The 12909-nt window shown below is 38.5% G+C and overlaps 1 long non-coding RNA gene across 1 annotated transcript in view; it reads left to right on the forward strand.

Annotated features, from left to right (window-relative positions):
* Positions 1–10694, forward strand: part of LOC122425765 — a 32990-nt gene extending 22296 nt beyond the window's left edge. Inside the window, exon 3 of the long non-coding RNA XR_006264993.1 lies at positions 10631–10694. This is a non-coding gene — a long non-coding RNA (uncharacterized LOC122425765). The remainder of the gene's footprint in view (positions 1–10630) is intronic.
* Positions 10695–12909: the final 2215 nt, after the last annotated feature.

The following is a 12909-nucleotide window of genomic DNA, read 5'->3' on the forward strand; positions in this document are numbered from 1 at the left end:
TGACATGTCACAGTCCATGGGGTCACAAAGAGTCAGACAAGATTTAGCGATTGAACAGCCATGGGGCCCGCTAGGAAGTTGTCTTTCTGAAGAGCAGTCCTCTCTCCCTATTTGCAGATCTATTGAGATTAAAGAAGTGAATGGCCTCCACATTTTGATGTTATTCTTCTTATACACAGGGAATCCTTTGCAACCTAAAACAGGCCCACTAGTTTAGTGCTAAAATTCTTTATCTTAGTTATGAATTTTTTAAAAATTTTATATATTTGTTTATTTTTGGCTGTGCTGGGTCTTTGTTGCTGCGAGGGCTTTTCTCCAGTTGCGGAGAGAAGGAACTACTCTCTAGTTGCAGTGTGTGGGCTTCCCATTGCTGCGGCTTCTCTTGTTGCAGAACACAGGCTCTAGGGCACTCGGACTTCAGTAGCTGCAGCGCATGGGCCCAGTAGCTGTGGCTCCTGGGCTCTGAAGCAGGGCTCAATATTGTAACGAAGGGTTAGTTGCTCCACTGCATGTGGGGTCTTCCTGGATCAGGGATTGAACCTGCTTCTCCTGCATTAGGAGTCAGATTCTTTACCACTGAGCTGCCAGGAATGCTCCTAGTGCTAAAATTGTAAAAAGTACCCAAACATCCAGAGCTATGGTGGAAGAAACTTTATTGGAGAGTCCAAACATTACCATCTCTGAGCAATAAAATTATTGTAAAGGAGCTCACAAATAATTTTTTCTATTTTTCATCATACCCTTGTCATAATTCAAGATTTATTTTATAGTCTATTTCCCCCCAGGCTGCGATTGATCAGTCTATGATTCCACAGTTGTTCACTCTGGTACATGTTTTGGCAGGCAAATACTCTTTTGAATAATAATTGTAGAAATATAAATGATCCTTTTTATTCCTTAAACCTATATAGAAAGTAAATTACCAAACTTGACTGGATCTCAGCTCTGTTGAGCTGCAAGTTTGGTTTAAAGTTTAGTTAAATCAAAAAGAGTGCTACCAAAAGAAACCACTGCTTCTGGCAGTAGTAATTAACAAATATCCCAGATACCTTTGGGAGGGTTAGTAAATCATAATGATCACATGCTTGCCATATGAATTAATATAGGTTATCCTTTCTTTATAGCGAGTTTGTGTAAGAGAGCGAGGACATGATTCATATAGAACTAAGGGTATTTCAGTCTGATGTCTGCCTTCGTGATGGTGTCTTCACAAATGATTAGGATATCTTCAATCTACAATCGTATCATGAATGTACAATTGCATAGACCCCACAAATATTACTGACATAGTTCTGACAGTTCTCTCTTTCCCTTAATGAGTTCAGAAATCAACTTTTCCCCTTGCTAATTCATGACAGTGGGTGATGAAGAAGTGAATTTCTCTCAAGCATTTTAGCCTGGGAATAAGATTTCTAGCAACACATTGCTTTTCCTTAGATTTCAGTAGCTCGCACTGTTTTTTGGGTCTAGTGGATTTTGACAGAACATGATTTTTATGCTGAGCATTTCCTGTGAATATTTGAGTCTGGCTCTGCTCTAGGAGACCCACAGCCTAGCCTGACAGGGGGATATGCGGGAGAGATGCCATTGGTGGAAGGCTCAGACAGAATACAGTCTCTAAGGTGTCCAGCCCATGAAGTATCAGGAGTCCTAAATACTATGGACAAAACTCCATCACTCCCTGTTTCAGCTCCCGATGGGAAAGCCTTAACCTTTGGGTAACAGGAGGGAAATTTGAAGGAAATTCTGTCTAGGAGTTCACGTATATATAGAGTAACATGTTTCCCCTGAGACCCTAAATGGTATCGGTAGCACTGGGTTTATTCAGAATTTGCAGTCATGTTTCCTGTCCCATTCATTTCCTGATCATAACCAGGACTTATTCTATCAGCAAGTCAGTTTCCATAGATTATCGACTATGGATTGGGGCATGTGGAATGAACAGGGCTAAGCTTCCTGTTGGCTCATGGCTATGATGAGTGCCTGGGGCTTAAGAGTGAATTGGAGAGATGAAAGTGATGATGGGAAGGGATGTTGGTACTTTTCTGGTCCTGGACCAGGAAGCTTCTTTCTTGTGCTGCCGGAAAGAAAACCACCACAGCCTCAGTTAATACTTGATTTCTACAAGAAATTTTATTCAAGAAGAAAAATTACTTGTACGCCATTTTCTGTTTAGCTTCTTGGCAAGCATCACATTGTATTTTTTAAACATCATTTGTACCAATTTTATCAGTCTCCAAAGTGTCTTGTTTTCAAACTCAGAGATTCTCTTAAAAATATTCACTAGCAGAAATAGTCTGAACCTATTTTTTCAGTATCATGGCTTAAGCTGGTTTTATTTTCCCCCGACAAAATTTAACTGCCAGAAACTTAGTTTCAAGGGAAATGTCAACACACTAGAAATCAAAACAAATAGGATGAAAAAAAGGGACAGCAATGTGATAAATACAAGATCACTAATGTGGATCCTGATGCTAGGGCATATCTTAACTCTAAATGACCCGCAGGAGGTGATACTTCTAGAGGAAAAAACCTGTTAGTTGAGTCATCTTAGTAACCAGTTGTGTGACCATTTTACCTGTCTTAATCACTTTGTGAAATTATGGGACTGGACTATGAGATCTAAGAACCCCTTCTCTTCTTATGTACTAGAAATCTGGACAATATCTTTTATTTTGCGTTTAAGATAACATAAATTTTGAAAAGATGTCACATTTAATTTAATTTAAATTTGAGAAAATAGTTGTATTTAATCCATTAATTTAATTTTAGTTGGACAAAACTTCTTAGCTAGGATATGTCCTTTAGATTTCCCATGACCTTTGACCAGAATAGTACATGATCAAGCATGGTGCTTTGCCGTGTGAATGGACATGGAGCAAGGGAGTTAGCTGCATGGGGCTTCCTTCAAGCAATTTGGGTGATCCAGGGCACATTTTCTCGTCCAAACTACTATATACCCCAACAGGCTCTTGTGATACTGAGGATCAGTATAGCCAGACACCTACCATTCTTTTCCCATGTGCTGACTTAACCTATAATGACACTAGAATGGGACCAGAGCCATTCTTTCTAGAGGAGACATACTATATTGGAAGATGAGTCAGCAGATGAGTTTTGTGATATTTACCCCTCCCAGAGGACAAAATATTGCCCTATAATCTTCCATATTACCATTCACAATTGACAAATAGCCAGGTAGGATTCCTTAATGAGTGTGATCCTCAGGATCATTTAGAGAGAAGTTGGGTAAAAGTTAGATCAAGTGTCAGGTCCTAACTGATTGATTGGATTTACTTTTTTCTAAATTGAGGTATAATATATATGATACATAATACATAAAATATACACTAAAATATGTTTCAGATATACACAGAGTGATTCACAATTTGAAAGATTATACTCCAGTTATAGTTCTTATATTCCCTGTGTTGTACAATATAACCTTATGTGCATGGGTGCTTGCATGCTAAGTCACCTGTCATGTCCGACTCTTTGCAACCCTATGAACTGTAGCCCACTGGGCTCCTCTGTCCATGGGATTCTCCAGGCAAGAAATGCTGGAGTGAGTTGCCATGCCCCCCTCCAGGGAATCTTTCTGATCAGGGATCGAACCCGAGTCGCTTACATCTCCTGCTTTGGCAGGCTGATTCTTTACCACTAGCACACCTGGGAAGCCCGTAATATAACTTTAGAGCATATTTATTTTATACATAGTAGTTTGTACCTCTTAATCCTCTATCCCTATCTTGCCCCTCCCACTCCTTTCACTAGTAACTATTAGTTCTCTGCATATGTGAGTCTGTTTCTTCTTTTAAATTATTCACAAGTTTGTTTTATATTTTAGATTCCACATCTAAGTGATATCATACAGTATTTGTCTTTCTCTGTCTAGTTTATTTCACTTAGGATAATACTCTTCAAATCCATCCATGTTGTTTAAATGCTAAAATTTAATTCTCTTTTATGGCTGAGTAGAATTCCATTATGAATTCCCCAGGAGGTGCAGTGTAAAGAATCCACCTGACAATGCAGAAGATGCAAAAGATGCTGGTTCTATCTCTGGATGGGGAAGTTCCCTTGGAGGAAGAAATGGCAAGCCCCTCCAGTATCCTTGCCTGAAAAATTTCAGACAGAGGAGCTTGGGGGGACTGCAGCCCATGGGGTTGCCAAGAGTCAGACTGCGTGACTGAGCACACAGAATTCAATTATATATATATGTATATATACATACACACACATACACACACACACACACACACACACACCCCACATCTTCTTTATCCATTCATCTGTCAATGAACGCATAGGTTACTTCCACATCTTGGCAGTTGTATTAAATAAATAATGCCACTCTGAATACTGGCGTGCATGTATCTTTTCAAATTAGCATCTTCAGTTTTTTCAGATACATCCCCAGGAGTGGAATTGCTGAGTCATATGGTAGTTCTATTTTTAGTTTTTTGACACAGATCTGTAATGTTTTCCACAGTAGATACACAAATTTTACAGTCTCACCAGTAGTGTACAAGGTTTCCCTTTTCTTCACATCCTCAGCAATGTTTTTACTTGTGTTCTTTTTAGTGACAGCCACTCTAACATCATATTAAAAAGCAGAGATATTACTTTGCCAACAAAGGTCTGTCTAGTCAAAGCTATGGTTTTTCCAGTAGTCATGTACGGATGTGAGAGTTGGATTATAAAGAAAGCTGAGCACCAAAGAATTGATGCTTTTGAACTGTGGTGTTGGAGAAGACTTTTGAGAGTCTCTTGGACTGCAAGGAAATCCAACCAGTCCATCCTAAAGGAAATCAGTCCTGAATATTCATTAGTACGACTGATGTTGAAGCTGAAGCTCCAATACTTTGGCCACCTGATGCGAAGAACTGACTCACTGGAAAAAACCCTGATGCTGGGAAATGTTGAAGGTGGGAGGAGAAGGGGATGACAGAGGATGAGATGGTTGGATGGTATCATTGACTCAATAGGCATGAGTTTGAGTAAGTTCTGGGAGTTGGTGATAGACAGGGAAGCCTGGCGTGTTGCAGTCCATGGCGTTGCAGAGTCAGACACGACTGAGCAACTGAACTGACTGAGTCTAATAGGTGTGAGGTGACACTTCATTGTGGTTTTAATTTACATTTCTCTGATGATTAGTGATGTTGAACATCTTTTCAAGTGCCTGTTGGCCATCTGTGTGTCTTCTTTGGAAAAATGTCTATTCAAGTCTTCTTCCCATTTTTTGATTGGATTGCTTTTTTTTTTTGACTTTTGAGTTGTATGAATGACCTCTTGATATATTTTGGATGTTAACCCCTTCTTTATCACATGATTTGTAAATGTTTTCTCACACTCAGTAGGTTGTCTTTTCATTTTGTCAATTATTTTCTTTGATGTACAAATGTTTTTAAGTTTAACTATGTACCAGTTGTTTATTTTTGCTTTTATTTCCCTTGCTTCAGGATACAGATTAAAATGTATTGTTATGATTTATGTCAAAGAATATTCTATGGTTTTTTCTAGTAGCTTTATGGTTTCTGGTCTTACATTTAGGTCTTTAATAAATTTTTGACTCTATTTTTGTATATGGTGTTAAAAGAATGCTCCGGTTTCATTGTTTTACATGTAGCTGTCAAGTTTTTCCAGCACCACTTACTGGAAAAGACTACCTTTTCTCCACTGTGGTTGTTTTTCCCCAACCCGCCAAGTAAATGAGGAAGTTGGACAGTTTCAATATTTTCTTAACTAAAACTGTATTTTTCAAAGAGTGTTACACTTGAGGAGTTGCTATGTATTATAAGCAAAAACGGTTTCATGATTGAATGTTTGGGAAATGGTATGTGAAACATTGTTAACAGGTTTCTTTACTATAGAATTTCTCCTAGTCTCTTCTATGCAGATATGCTTTTGACTCTAATATGGGAGTTAAATTAAGCTTTTATTTATTTGAAAATGATTTTTTGAGGAGCAGCCTATGATATTAGTGTTCACAAAAGTTCTTTCAGCTTTATAAATCTCACCAATGCACTAATCATTTTAGAAGATTTGAATGTCTGTTCCCTGGTGGCTCAGAGGTTAAAGTGTCTGCCTGCAATGCAGGAGACCTGGGTTCGACCCCTGGGTTGGGAGGATCCCCTGGAGAAGGAAATGACAACCCACTCCAGTATTCTTGCCTGGAGAATCCCATGGCCGGAGGAGCCTGGTGGGCTACAGTCCACGGGGTCGAAAAGAGTCAGACACGACTGAGGGACTTAACTTTCACTTTCACTTTCAAACTCAATGAAGATCCACATTCTCCCAGAAGTCATTCTGTATTTCACTGTTTTCCAACAGGATCCTTCTCCTCCTCTCAATGGAGAGAATATTTTCTCTGATGAACTGAAAAGGGAATTATCAAAGGGAGTGCTTCTGAATAATTTGATGCACATTTCCTTGACTTTTATTGACTCCCCCATCTACACATAATGATTTTTTCTTCCATTTTCTGAAATGTAGCCTTATGTAAAAAGTCAATATATGAAAATCCAAACATATAAAACATAAAAGATAAGCAGAGAGCTATTTATATAACAGGTGAATTCTTTACTTTACAAAATGATTCCTCCCAGAGTCTATTTTAGAGCAAAAGTTGGAGACACTGGAGAAAATTCAGTGGTCTCACAGTTTCTCTCACAGTTTCCTCTAACTTCACCTTTTAGTAATCGTAACCTTTAAAAGGGACTTCCAAGGTGTGCTAGTGACAAAGAACCCACCTGCCAATGCAGGAGACATAAGTGATGAGGGTTTGTAAGATCGCCTAGAAGAGGGCCTGGCAGCCCACTCCAGTATTCTTGCCTGGAGAATCCCATGGACAGAGGAGCCTGGTGGGCTACAGTCCATAGGGTGGCCAAGATTTGGACATGACTGAAGCAGTTTAGCATGCAGATGCCTCTGTTTACCCACCAGTGGGATTGATTTAGCCTTAGAAATGGCACCTTCCTCTTCCACACGGCTGGTGGGCTACTGCCAAGATCCTCTGCTGGTCAGGGAGGTCTTTCCCACCAGCTGGGGACCACTGTTTAATGGCGAGCAAGCTCTAGTCAGAATCTCATTATTTTCCCAGTGTTGCTTGTGGCTTGGAGACTTATTTATCTGCTGAGATTATCACCCACTGGAAACAAATTCTTTGTCTATCATTTTTTAATCATGCCTCTGAAACATGGATTGTGTTTTGCCAGCTGTCCCAGTTGCTGGGACGTTCCCCTTTGGTTGAGAAAACGGTTTCTCAGACAGCCACAATGAATCCCGACGTACGCAAACTTGATTTTTAAAGGTGTTTCCTGCCTTGTTAACCCAATCATTATGAAGACAAAGGAACAGTTGGATCATTGATACGTTGGCGAAAAGCATTAGCTTTCTTGTAAGGGCAATTTGCCACTTCAGGCGTAATTAGGCTAGTTAAACACATCTTTGTGAGTCAGTGGGCTGGGAAGTCTTTATCCTTATCGTGAATGGTGTAATTCAAAGAGACTCTTAGCTCTAAATGGAGATGCCCTTTCAGGGCAAGGTAGTTCCTATGATTGCTGGATATTTTAATCTCTAGGCCTAACTAACACATTGGTTTTGTGCCTTGAGAAGACCATCACCTCTAAAATATTTATTCAGTCCTTCGTTAAGTAGAATTTGATATCCTTGGTGACACTTTAGGAGAGGAGAAATCAGTTAAAACACCTAGTCCCGAGAGTGAATGTTCTTTTTCAGGTTATTTTGTGCTAGCTGTCTGAGAAAAGAGAATGGAATAAGGGGTGGGGAGGAGGCCAAGAAATCCTTGCATCCCCCACCCCACACTCTGCCTGTAGCTCAAGCCTGAGGACAGACACTGGTGATGGAAGATCGCTGTGCTTGGCTAATTTCTCCTATGGCAATGAAGCATATTGATCTGCCCTTGAGAGTGGGGGGTTCTGATCTTATCCCTGGTTCTGCTTCTCTAACCAGCTCTGTGATCACAATGATCCATCAGCCTCTCAGTTTTCTCACAGGAAAGCGGGGATTCATCTCTGCTTTGCTTGGATGCACAGAATGTTGTGCCGAGGGCTGTGCTACTAAGGTCATGGTTCTGAGAATTACAGATTATGATGATTAATATGGGCAAAGGTCATGACTTTTTTTCTTTACTTCTTTTACATCTGTTTGACATATATGGAAAGAGCACAGGTAGAATTGCACCCATCTGAGTATGGATTCTTTTGCTAATTACTCAGTTTCCTCATCTATACACCAGGGAGTGATTATCTATTTCATGGGTACCGTGAAGACTTGGCAAATTCTACTGCTTTTGGTTGCATCATCTGGGATGGGGCCTAGCAGTCTTTCCCTAATAGCTTTCCCTCTTGTGTGTTTGGTCAATGGCAAGTGCAGCTCCATTAACCCCTCATAAGTCATTCATGGCACTTAGTTATTGGGTTGTTGCTTTATAAGAAAAACACTAAATTATGACATTTCCACATCCCCTGCTATGCTGTTTCTTGGCTTGTAACATATAAAGTCACTTTATCATGTAATCTTTTTGAAGATACTTAAGGCAGCAGTCCTCAACATTTTTGGCACCAGGGACCAGTTTCATGGGAGACAGTATTTATTTTAATGGACCACAGAGGATGAGGGGATGGTTTCAGGGTGATTCAGGTGTACTGTATTTATTGTGCATTTTGTTTATATCAGCTCCACCTCCGATCATCAGGCATTAGATCCCAGAGGTTGGGGACCCTTGATTTAAATTTAATTTAAATCATTAATAATTAATGATCCAGGCTTAAGTTAAAATTGAACTGCAGGTTAAAATAATAATAAGATACCAACAAAACATTAAAAAAAAAGAAAGCAAAAATGAGTTCTACTCCCCCTCCCTTACCCCTGCCTCCACCCTCAACTCAAGCACAATGGAAACAAACCAAGCAGCCAAACAAAAGCTAAACACAGATCTGACAGCCTCGGTTTTTGGCAAGGGTATAGAACAACTGGGACTCTTAAATATTGTTGGTGAGAATGCAAACTGGCATAACCATTTTAGAAAACTATTAGATAGTACCTAGGAAAGCTGAACATCTGCCTACCTTATGACCCATAAACAAATGCGTATGCACACCAAAAGTATACAAGAATGTTCCTGACAGTTTTATTTGAAACCACCAGAAACTAATATCAGAATCAACTGTGGTGTATTCACTTGTTGGAACACTACATAGTAATGAGGGGGCAGTGGGAAGCTTCCATGGTGCTGGTAATGTTTTATATTTTGATCTCAGAGGTAGTTATATAAGATTATTTATTTTATAAAAAATTATCAAGCTGTACACTTAAGATCTCTGCATATATTTTATACTTCAGTAAAATTTTTGCTAAATAAATAAATATTGATATTATTCTTAAAGAATTCACTGCCAGATGGCTGGAAAATTTCTTTAGACTGCAATTAAAACATGTTACAGATCTTAAAATAGACATAAAATAAAAATGCAATTTATAATTCAGCACTCACACATTCATGCAATTGTGCATTATTTTTTATTCAGAAATAATTTACCAAAAATCCCCCACACAGATATTAAGTGTACAATTCAGTGAGTTTTGCTACATGTATACATTCAAGTAATTATAACTCCAGTCAAGATATAAACATTTCCTTCACCACTTGTGCTTCTTCCCAGTGAATTGTCCACCTCTTCTACCCAGAGGAAGCTAACTATTCTTTTTTTCTAATTGTTGAAATATTGTTGATTTACAGTATTTCAGCAAAGTGATTCAGGTATACACACGTATATATATATATATATATATATATATACACACATATATATTCTTTTGAAGATTCTCTTTCATTATAGGTTATTGCAAGATACTGAGTATAGTTCCCTGTGCTATACAGTAGGTTCCTGTTGTTTATCTATTTTATATACAGTAGTAGTGTGTACCAACTGTTCTTAATTGCAGCACATCAGGTTAGCTTCACTTGTCCTTGAATAGAATAGAATTAAAATAGAAATAGAATGACAAAGCCTATGTACTCTTGTGGCTGGCTTCATTCGGCATTATGCTTTTGATATTCATCCAAATTGTTGAATGCACTGGTGGTTAATTTTTTTTTTTATGAATGTAAATTTTTTTCCTTTCCCTGTTGTTGGATATTTGGGTTATTTCCAGCTTTAAGTTACTGATGAAGAAGACTGCTATCAGTATTTTTGTGCAAGCTTTTCTTGAAATGTGTGTCCTAGGAAATCTTTGCCTCTTAGGTCTTAAAGTCGTTTCTTATGTCCTTAAAGAAGCTTTTTTTTTTTTTTAATGTTTGTAACTGTGATCTGTGTCAAAATAATTTTTACGTATAACGTGAGGTGAGGATCAAGTTTCATTTTTATCTGGTTGTTCAAACCCTGTTTGTTGAAAAGAAACCTTTCTTTCTCCATTTGATTACTTTGCATTGTCTGTTGAGAATCAATGAGTCATTTATGTATAGATCTGTCCAGGAGTTTCTGTTTAGTTCCATTGATCTATGTACTTACCTTAATTCTCATAGCACACTGTTTTAATTACTGTAGCTGTAGAATAAGTATTAAAATCATAGAATGAGTATTTATGTATTGATTTTTCTCATTAGGTCATACAAGTGCATTTATAGACCTCTTGACAATGAAGATAAACTGCATCCAGTGTCCTATATGGTAAGTCAATTTTGTGTTAGATGAGAAATAATCACTCTGATTTCAAAAACCTTTCAGGCAGGATACCTTAAAACATGGAGGTGTCTATGCTACCCATTAAAAATTTTACTACTGTTTATCCTGCTTACCGAGGGTAGCAAGTAAATTTCTTATGGCTCTGTTGACATTTCTGCCCTTACTGTGAAGTTGGTTCTTAGTACATCTGACCATATTAAATAGTAGCTTTGGGTTTATAGTAATTGTAAATGTGCTTTTGTTTACATTTCAGTCTCCAGTATCCAGTATCACTTTTAGCATACTTAGTTGGTCCGAATTTTCCTTTTTTTTTGTTTTTTTTTTAAAATGTTTAACTTTCTTCATTTTTAAATTTTGCTTATTTTTGCCCCACCCCCCCCCCTTTTTTTAGAAAAGGTGTGCTATAACCTCAGCCCAGAGCAATAAAGATTGACCTTAAAATAATTAGGTGGTTTCATTTCTTATTTGCCAGTGACTGGTTGAGGTGTGGGAATGTGGTGCAATTCTAGGCAATAAGAGGGGATGGGGTATGACCTCTGGAGTTCCTGTGAAAGGTTTTCTGACTGATAAACTGAATTGGGGGCTGTGAACAAGGTAACAGTTTCTCTCCTGCTGTTATTGTTGCTGGATGTTGTGAAGTCAGGTGGTGACATCTGGAACTTTTGTAGCCATCTTGTGACCAGGAGGAGACTTACAAGCTGATTTGCTGAATTAAGCAGAGTCAAGAGAAGGAAGAAATCTGAGTCCTCAAAAAAATGAGGGAGTTAAAAAAATAATGGTTTAATCTATCCCCAGTCTTCTAGTTATGGGGCTTAAATTTTTTTGCTCTTTGTCAAAATCACTTGAATTAGGGTTTTTCTTATTTGCTCCCTAAAGCATGCTATCTGTTAAAACCATATTGTATTTTAGCAGCTCTTTGATGTGTTAAGAACTCATACTCAGAAAATTAAATGAATGAGGCATTAGACTAAGAACCAAAGCATGAGCAAAGGCATACTCTAGTGACCAATCTTAGTCATCAGAATGTATGATTCTAAAAGTGGTGGTGGGGGGAACCACTTACTTTCATAAAGTATGAAAATACCTGCATGAACTTAATACTGCTAGGTCTTGGGATATGGATATTTATGACTCAGGTAACTATAGATGAGAGTAGAATGTTGGGGGCAGGAGAAACAAAACCAGCTATAGAGTTTGAGACAAAGTTCACGATCATGTCCCCTGCCTAAAGAACCAGTGGACTATAGAGACCTGAGCTTATGAGAGATGTCAAGTAGCTCAGCTAAGAAAGCTGAACGCAAGGCAGGACTAGACATAGAGCTCCTGAATTTCTCTGTAGGAGGGGCTTAAGGGCTTCAGCAGGTTTCCATTTGGACCTGCCATTGCAAAGAACTTTTCCTATTAGCTATCCGTATCAAAGAATGGGGCAGAACAGTAGCCAAGACACTGGTTACGTCCTCTGAGTCAATGATTAACACCAAACCAATTTTCCTGCCTTGGATTGAGAAAACACAGTCATTAAAAAAGCAAGCCAACCTCCAGATCCATAGCTGTTTTATTTTGAAATGAAGTCATTATTTCAAGTCAGAAGTGCATAAAGTATTCCTGAAGGATTTTCAAGACAGAAAAATTTCAGTTCTGGTTGGTTTGCAATCAAGGTAGTCTTTCAGTTTTCAATTTCATTGAAGGGAATGCTCCATAATTTGAACTCCTGATGCTGAAAATTGAACTGGAAATGAGACTCTTATGTTGTTCAACTAATGCTTCATTATTGGCCTGATTATTATTAGTAAGTCATCTCATCCATGTCGGAGGAGAACAAGCGACTCCGTCTTTGCCCTCTAGGTGTACAGGCACAATCCCTGGAAGTCTGTTTTTTCAAAATAGCCTGTGCAAGGTAGAGAATGGGATCTTCCACTGCTTTGAGTCACGGTTCTTTCCATTTCAAGCAAAGGGTCTTCTTTTTTGGCTGAATTTCTACATTTTAAAAGTTCTTCCAATGGGAAGGAGTCAACATCCCTGTTATAGAGGACGTGGCAGCATGAAATCCATAGACTGAATTGCTTAGGTTTATTTTAACCACTGTACACAGACAGGGTTGGGAGTTCTTTGGGAGACCTGTCTTTCTTGCTAATATATTAACATGGTACTTTTCTTGGTTAATACATTTATATAGTTGGAGGGGTCTTTGGAAAAATAA

The sequence above is a fragment of the Cervus canadensis genome, chromosome 23 (assembly GCF_019320065.1).
Source record: "Cervus canadensis isolate Bull #8, Minnesota chromosome 23, ASM1932006v1, whole genome shotgun sequence".
NCBI classification, from domain to species: domain Eukaryota; kingdom Metazoa; phylum Chordata; class Mammalia; order Artiodactyla; family Cervidae; genus Cervus; species Cervus canadensis.